The following is an 8,696-nucleotide window of genomic DNA, read 5'->3' on the forward strand; positions in this document are numbered from 1 at the left end:
TGAAATGGAAAAAGGTGAGAGCATATGCTAATGTTAGAGTCAGCCTGTTTGTTTTAAGCTTGTGGAGCTGTTTAGTCTTTTACATGAACTCTGAAGTATGTTATGCATCTGGGTATAAACAGACAACAGACCAACAAATCTTTGAAACGTGTCTGTTTCAACTGTACATGTCCCCTTCCCCTCTCCTTGCTCCGCCCAGGCGTGCTGCATATCCTGACGAGGTGAACTGCTCGTTGAGATGCACCTGGCCTGGAAAGGTGGTGCTTAAGAGCAGGGAGGCCTCTGGTATGGGACTGCTGGTCTTGCTGCCTCTCAGACTGGGATTTTACAGTCTTGTCTGCATGTCTTATATCAATGAAGCCCATGGATTTTATTGTTTTAAAGGTGTCCTCTTCTCTGTGGTTGATTTGGGTCAGTGGTGGACTGTTGTTCACCCCATAGGGCTGTTCAAAGATGGGGCGTAACATTCAATATCTGACTCCTTTGTTAAGGTTAGACAATCTTCACAGTCCTGTTTAAGATGATAAACATCATTTTGGAGACCAGTTTTACACATGAACTTGTTAAATGTGCACATTCATTCGTGCTCATTTTGGTGAGATGGTAAATTGAATGCATCAGTTTGCTACTTATGACACTGAATATGAGTGTAATTCACTCTTGCGACAGTCAACAGTGCTCTTTTTACGGCATCGAGCATGTTGACACAGATACCTTCTGCTAAAACTGGTTTATTAGGATATTTTAAGGATGTGTAATCCACCGATCAGTAAGTCACAGAATCCAACTGAAAAAATCTTACACCTATATGCAAATTGTGCCTGTCAGATCTGAAAAACAAACAAACTGGAGCCTCATACACATGGGCAATGAGTTGAAGCATCCAACCGGTCTTGGGAAATATCTGTAAATTAATGATAATCATGAGATTTTATTTTATTTTTGAAAAATGGAAGAAATAAATGTAAAACTTGTTCAGTTTTTGGGACTGTGAACACGAACTAGTTAATTTTAATGTGTGAGAACTAAACTTTGAGTTGGCTCCTCTGAAGTCTGACCGTGCACAACGCTGTTAGGAACAATCACAGTCATGCTTGAAAGAAACTCATTGGCTCAGGGTTTGACACAGCATACCTACAGCGTTCTCCCATGTCAAAGTCTGATGTGTAGTTGGCACATCTCTCCATCCTGACCTCCTCCATATGAAGATTTTTGTCACTTGATGAGAATGTCACCTGGCTGCCTTGTTTACTCCTGTCATAATTACAAACGCGGCAAACAAATAACTGTTACAAAAATCAAATCATTTTTGTGTCTAAAGGCCCAGACACACTTCACCAACTTCAGAGAACTAGTGGCGATGAAGGCCCCTTGCTGTGTCACCTCATGTTGCCGTGTCTTGGCCAGAAAGTTGTGCCAACCAACATGTGTGTTCTGCACCTGCATGAGAGGAAATAACTCACCACACCAGCAGACAGCCATAGTCTGTGATCGTCATTCAAAGAGGGAAACCGGAAGACCTTCTTGACACTAACGTTGAAAGAATAAACATATTTCCTGTGCGTCAGTGAACAAAAACAGAAACCATCACTAAATGTTTCTGCTAAAGAGCTCCACGGCTAAAGAAAAATAATTTGACCTTATAGAACAAGGTTGTTTTGGTCTCACTAGCTTTTGACTTTAACTCTTTTGTTTACCTTCCTCACTTCCATTTCTCTTCTTGTGCGCTGAGCTGAACTGCCAGTCAGGGTGACGACGCCAACTCAACATGCTGAACCTTCAGGGTTTTTTTTTTGGCCGATTCAACATGCTGAAACAGCCAAAAAAAAAAAAGCTGATGGGGACTGATGAGGGGCAGTGACACTTAAGAGTCTTATTTGAAGGCTATTAGATGGCGTTTTCACTTTAACATAAATGTGTAGTTTTGGGGGAGTTTCTCCTGGAAGGACAGCCTCCAACAGACTGACAGTTACTTGGGAATCAAGAGAATATTTCTGATCTTAAATGTAATTTTCAGGTTGTTATTATTATTGGTAGTTGCTCTTCCTGAGGTTTCTACCTTTTTCTTTTTTTTAGTTTTTCCAAGGACAGAGGGATGTCGTATGCTGTGAGGCAAATTATGACTCGTGATATTGGGCTTTATTAATAAAACTGAATTGAATTGAAAAAGTAACTTAATTTCAACAAAAATAGTTTAGATATATGTCAGAGCCTACATCTGTAAACATTGACACCATCATTATTCTGACCTTTGCTGCCAAACTAATTTGTTATGAGGGCCTCACCCTCTCATCAGTCACTAAGTTTAACTTGTTTTTCTAACTTACACTTTTCCTCACTGGGCAGAGAACTCACTGAATCTGCCATCACACTGCAGGAAGATGCCAACACGCAACTTTTGGAAACTCTCCCTGCATTTGGGGAATGTGATAATCAATTCTGTCAGCAACAGGAACATGATTAAAAGTCTTTTCAAATCGTTTCTGAGAAACACTGGCTTTAATGAGAAATAGAAATCAGAACAGAACAGGGAAGAGATGGTATAAATGCTGTGTGCAGAGTCGTGATGTTAAGCGGAGACACTTGTGGCGACAGGAATGTGTTATTTTATAGTATAAGGCGAAAATAAGCAGAGGGTAAGAAAAATGTAGTTATCACCTGGTCCTGACCTCTCTGTGACCTTTTGCAACCTTATCTGCCTCAGAAATGTGAAACAGCCCCGAGCATAACGCTGCAGAAAGGCGCTGCATGCAAGGAAAATGCTGACTCTTGGGAACATGGGTAATGCTAGAGAGAAGCCTGGCTTCTTTATCGCCTGCCATAATGCTGTGTCGTTAAACCTTGCTAATGTATCCTGATGGTGAGGTGGCGTCTGTCCTCGACTGTAATCCATCTGCTCTGGTATGCTGACATGGAGGTCATGCGAGGCCGAGGTGGCTGCAGCCTGCAGGGCACCAAGTGGACGGGTACCTGGAAGGGTGTCGGGTTGAATCCCAGGAAATGCTGGAGGAGAGTGACTGAGTAACATAAGCAGTTACTATCAGTATGTTGTTGTGAGCGTGTTAGCATGACGATGTTAGCATTTAGCTCAGAGCAAGTACTGCCTCATGAAACTGCCAGCATGGCTGAAGACTGCTGATCTTAAATGCCTCAAGAGTGAGAGGATCGTCATCATGTGAGGGCTGTGTGTTGAGGAAAGGCATCACAGTCAGTGAGTACATTTACATGCAGTGCTCAGACCTGAGCAGTGGTAGCTCAGTCCATAGGGACCTGGATTGGTTCAAGTCCCCATCCAGACGAAATATGCCACGTGGACTCCTTACTGTGCGTGCTTGGGGCACCTGTCCATGGGCAGTTCCTTGGCTCTGACATCCTGTAAAGGTCCTGTTTGTACATGTGTGTGTATTTTGGACCTGAGTGTATATGACAACACAGTGAAAAAATTGAATTTAATTTTTTTTTAGGAAAATTTAATTTCCTCTTGGGCTTTTTGTCACTGCCCCCTGCAGCGGGGGGCGGTGACAAAAAGCCGCAGTGAAGTCAGACAGTTTCCTGACAGTTTCCAGCAGCCTTCAGTCCGTACAGGAAGTCACAGACACACATCCTGTCTGGAATGATGTCAGTTCATTAAAAAAGTGATCAGACCCATTTATCAGTTTGTTTTCACCATCAGTCACACAACATGTTTTCTGTTCACAGAATAAACCTTCAGGTCAGACAAATACAATGTTAATCTCTAGAATTCAACAAAAATGAGTAGTTTATCTAAAACGTCATCTTGTTGAGTCGACATCTGAACCAATCAGCTGTTAGATCAGGTGAGAGCCAGGCGGTGCAGTCTGTCCTGCTCTGGTTAGCCTCACCTGTGTCTTGTTATCCTTCCCCTCACCCGAGCATTCAGAGGCCGTTTACACGTACACGGTGATTTTCATAAACAAAGACATCTTCCTTCGTTTGTGCCCTTCGTTTACACGCAAATGGAGATTTCTCCTCTGAAAACGAGTCTTTCTAGAAACTCCGGCCAGAGTGGAGATTTTGGACAACTCCGGTTGCGCGTTTGCATGTAAACTGAGATAAACGGAGATAAACAAAGTTATAGGCAGCCCACGTCACAGTATACGCTGGAACTTGCGCCTGTGTCAAAAGTGCGACCTATGTTGCTATGGTGACAATGGATACATGGAAGGCTTGAGTCTCTCGTTACACTGCCACCTACAGGTTTGGCATGCTCTTGTGTATATATACACGGGTAAGTGTAAACGAAGATCTTTTTGAAAATGGAGACGGTGAAATGTCCGTTTATGAAAATAGCCGGCAACGTGTAAACGGCCTCTCAGTGTGTGTCTTGTGTCTAGTGTTCCAGCCTTTGTTTCCCTGTGTCTTTTTCTTGTTTTTGTTTTTTTATTTTGCCTGTTGATTGACTCAGCCTCTGCCTCATCCTTCCACTGAGTGTCCTTCTGTGTACCGAACCAACCTTTTGATCAGTAAAGACTGTTATTTTACCCAAACGGTCTCCAGAGTCATGCATTTGGTCCACTACTTGTCACAAAGCGTAGAGATACGTACATGCCCAAAAAAAAGCCCACATTTCTGGTTGGAAGGAGAAACACATTTACTTTTAAACATTATGAGATTCGACAGGTTTTTGGATATTCACAAACATTGCAACATCGATCTTTCCAGGAAGGTGGTTGAAGGAATGAAAGAGGGAGGCTGCGCTTGGCTCCAGCCATTCCACTTCCCATATTTTTAAATATGTTTTCTGGGAGGCTTTTGCCTTAAATCGATAGGACCGTGTTGAGTGTGAAGGGGGGAGAGAGGGGGGATGACATGCTGCAGTAGGCTGCAGGCTGGAATTGAAGCCATGGCCTCTGTGGCAAGGACATTACCTTTATATAGTACATGGGACACGTGCTGAGCTACTCGGCGCTCTCACTTTTCCGTATTTTGATATGATAAACGACATATTAGAGCACATTAACTGGACTACGCATGGCTCCATGTAAACAGAAATTTCAGTGGAAATCATTACATAGATAATTTTAAAAAAAATCAGTCTTTGTGTGGAAACAATTCTATCATTCTGTAAAATAAAGTGGTTTTAGGTTCATAACTTAAATCATGCTTCAATCAAGCTGTGCTGCACCTTTGATGTGCTTTGTTCATCATGTCTATTTAGCGTTGTCATTTTCTTAAATAAACCCCACTTTATGCTTAACAAAAACATTCAAACTTTCCCAAAAAACTGGCCTCAGTGTGGTGCAAAATCAGTGAGGCATGAAACCTGCACTTTTCTGGCCCACACATCACATACAGGTGTTGTAACATCTGCACTGATGGATTACCAGTAAATGAGAGTGAAAATAATTTCCCCTGATCAGTCCCTCCTCGCTGTCTGTGCTCAAAGACATGACAGTGATTTACTTGTTTGTCAGGAGAGGAATCAATGGTTCTCTGGTTATCTGCTTGCATGTTAAAAAATGATTCATCACAGGAAGTGGTGGCGTGAAGAAAAACCCCTTCACACCTGAAAGTTGTTTTCACTAAACCTTGTTTTTACTCAGAAATGAAAGTTACAGTTAACTCTTGAGTGTGTTGCCTTGAGGCATGCATGTTTGCTCACTTCCTGTCTCGTATTTAGTGTCTCTGTGAACTGTGGTAACACTTTACAATAAAATGTACAAGTTTCACTTTGACTCAGAAGCCCTAATAAAGTGCTCACCCTTCAAGAGTTTAAAGCAACTAATGCTGTAAATACAGGGGAGAAGAATTCATTGTGAAATAATAAATGGTTTCATTATGATGTTGTCCAAGTGTTTCAGTTGCAACTAAACTTCTGTTCTTTATGCAGGAGTCCACTGCTCTTGTCCTGTCCTGCCTTTTTTTTTTTTTCAAGTGTGACCTCGATTTTTCCAAATTTTATGGTGCATTCGTTTTGTACTCGGAGATTGGAAGTGGGAATGACGTCACCTCCGAGCTGACAACAGTGGACAAGTCGGAAAAAAACACGGACGTTACCGTTCTACTGTTGGGCTAGCTGTAGCCACTGTTAGCAATATCAGTTGATAACAATGCTCTATGTGGTATTTTGTACACACAGACAGCGTCGCAACATGCCAACCATGAACAGTACTATGGGTATGGCTGACCTAATGTAAAACAAATAAGATAAAATTGCCATAAACAGTACTTTATCAGAGTGTTTACTCACTATGTATGTGACCGGCAGCCATCTTGAATTAGTAAGTCGGGGTTGATGCGGTTGCTCCGAGTTTCTGAGTTGGAAATCCGATCTCAGGGTGCGTTTGAGTTTAAACTAAAGCAGTTTGTATTTTGACCAGAACCTTTGTCTTTCCCTCTTTACCTTAACCTAACCAAACCTAAAGTTTGGTTTCCAAGAATGGGGAAAAAATCAAAAATCAAAAAAAAAATTTTTAAATCTGATTTTTTTAAATGCCTTAATCGATATAATTTATATGTGAAGAGAAGTGGAGTTGCTGCTTTTATTGTGGTAATTTATAAGTAACGTGACGTCATATTTGTTTTAAGAAAAAAAAATCAGAGGCAAGAAAGTAGAAAATGGCGGACAGTCCAAGAACACAGACATTCAGCTGCTGGTTGCTACAGCCAGTACTGAGTCAGTCTCTGGAGCTTCTGCCTAGAGACAGACACTTCTTGGCAAATAGTCTCCTCTAGGAGGGGAGTGAAGTGGAGGATTTTGGAGTGGTATAGTGCGTAGCCACAGGATGTAACGTGCATTTTGGTATTGAAGTAACGTTTATTTAATATAGCACTTTACACAGTGCAAGGCCACAAAGTGTTAAAATGGAATAAAACTGTCAAATTAAGATCATAAAAACAGTTAATATTTATTTTTACTACTTTTCTATACAGTATATGATGCCACAGTAATAACAGAAAGGCTGAATAACGTTATGTCATTGGTTTTGTAAATGTCTCATGATATACAGTCTCTAGCTGTGTGTGATTCAACTTTTTCCCCATGGTCTAGTGTAAAAAATTTAAACAAAAATCGCACTGAATCTTAATATCAAAATTGCAGTATTTAAAAAAATCGGCCCAAAGTATTGTGATAGTACTGAATCAGGAGTTAAACATATTGTCTCAGCCCTAAACACCACTAGCTGTGAGTTTTCAGTTATTTGGGTGAACTGACCCTTTAATGGTTACTTACTTGATTGAGGTTAAATCCAATTAAAAGTGCATTTAAAAGCAGATATGAAAAACAGCTTCTCTGATACGTATATTATCATTCCTGATAGCCAGTAAACACAAGATGACACAAGCCAGACAACGTAGAGGCACTGTACATGTGACAGATTAATAAGTGTCCAGTTTGCTCGTGCGTCGGCCCAGACTTTGTGGCTCTGCCAGCGACACACAGCAAGGAGCCAGGCAGTCTAATCAGAGCAGGAACAGAGCAGTCAGATTGTGTTTTAGAGATTAGAGGTGGAGATGAGAAGAGCAGCTCGACTGGACCACAGCTTGAAACAACGCTGGAACAACATCAAGGTCCTTTTGTCAAGAGCCACAAACACAACAGAGCTGCAGGCAAATGCTGTGTACACACTGGGTGCACGTGTACATACACACACAGGAAAACACACTCAGCACAGACACTAAACTATGCTGGGGCACACAAACACACATTCCCAAACAATTTCAAATCAAACCGTTGCCTCTAATGGGCCACTTCCTCTGCAGTGAAACCAAAGAGGACACAGTCTCTCTCAGACAGAGAGTTATCAACGTGCCTCTGGGTGTGTATGAACAGAGTGTGTATCGATGGAGGGACATCACAGGAGGAGCTATAACTTTATGAAAACAGTGTTAAGAGAAGGTTTCTCTCATTGCAGATGATATTATTCCTTTCATTGTAACTGTAATATGGTGTATTCCTTTAACAACATATACTGTAGTTGTATTTTCAGTTCTCTTTGTTTCTTTGTCTGTCTGTCAGCAGGATTACGGAAAAACTACAGTCTTGATTGTCATAAAACCTGGTGGAGGGTGTAGCATGGGTCAAGGAAGAATCCATTGAATTTTGGAGGAGATACATATTTATTTTTCATTTTTTTCACTTGGTGGAGATCTGCCAAAAATGACAGCTGACAGGAGCAGAGAGGACAACAGATTTAAATTTTGGTAGCAGCGACATGAATGGCTGAGGGAGATTGTGGCAAAGTTTGATTGGCTAACCAGGAGAGGCAACACCCATAGTTAGCTGATTGGAGGAAGTGGTGGCAGTGGGATAGAGAAAGAACTGTGAATGGATGCAGCATAAAGAAAGTCTTCCTGACTGAACTTACAATGAGCTTCATTTGTGTCTTAGTGAGTCCTCATTGCTGTTTTTCCAGCAGGTTTAGCCACATGTTGGTGTTTTTTAGAAACATGTCACTGTGTTTCCAGCGGGAATAGTGCCATGAAAAGCACTCGTTTTATACCAAGACGTTGCTGCATTTCCTTCATGGATAATGTCACAATAAGTGGTTGTTTTCCCCAAAATATCCCTCTGTTTTCTAAGAAAAGAAGTTGGTTGTTTTTTTTTACTGAGACATTACAGTATGTCCTGCCAGGATAGTGCTACAAAGAACATTTGTTTGTTGTTTGTTTTTTTACCATAAGATGGATGTGGGTTCTGCATGGATAGAACCATGGAAAAGCATATGTTTTTT

The sequence above is a fragment of the Epinephelus fuscoguttatus genome, linkage group LG16 (genome assembly GCF_011397635.1).
Source record: "Epinephelus fuscoguttatus linkage group LG16, E.fuscoguttatus.final_Chr_v1".
Taxonomy (NCBI): domain Eukaryota; kingdom Metazoa; phylum Chordata; class Actinopteri; order Perciformes; family Serranidae; genus Epinephelus; species Epinephelus fuscoguttatus.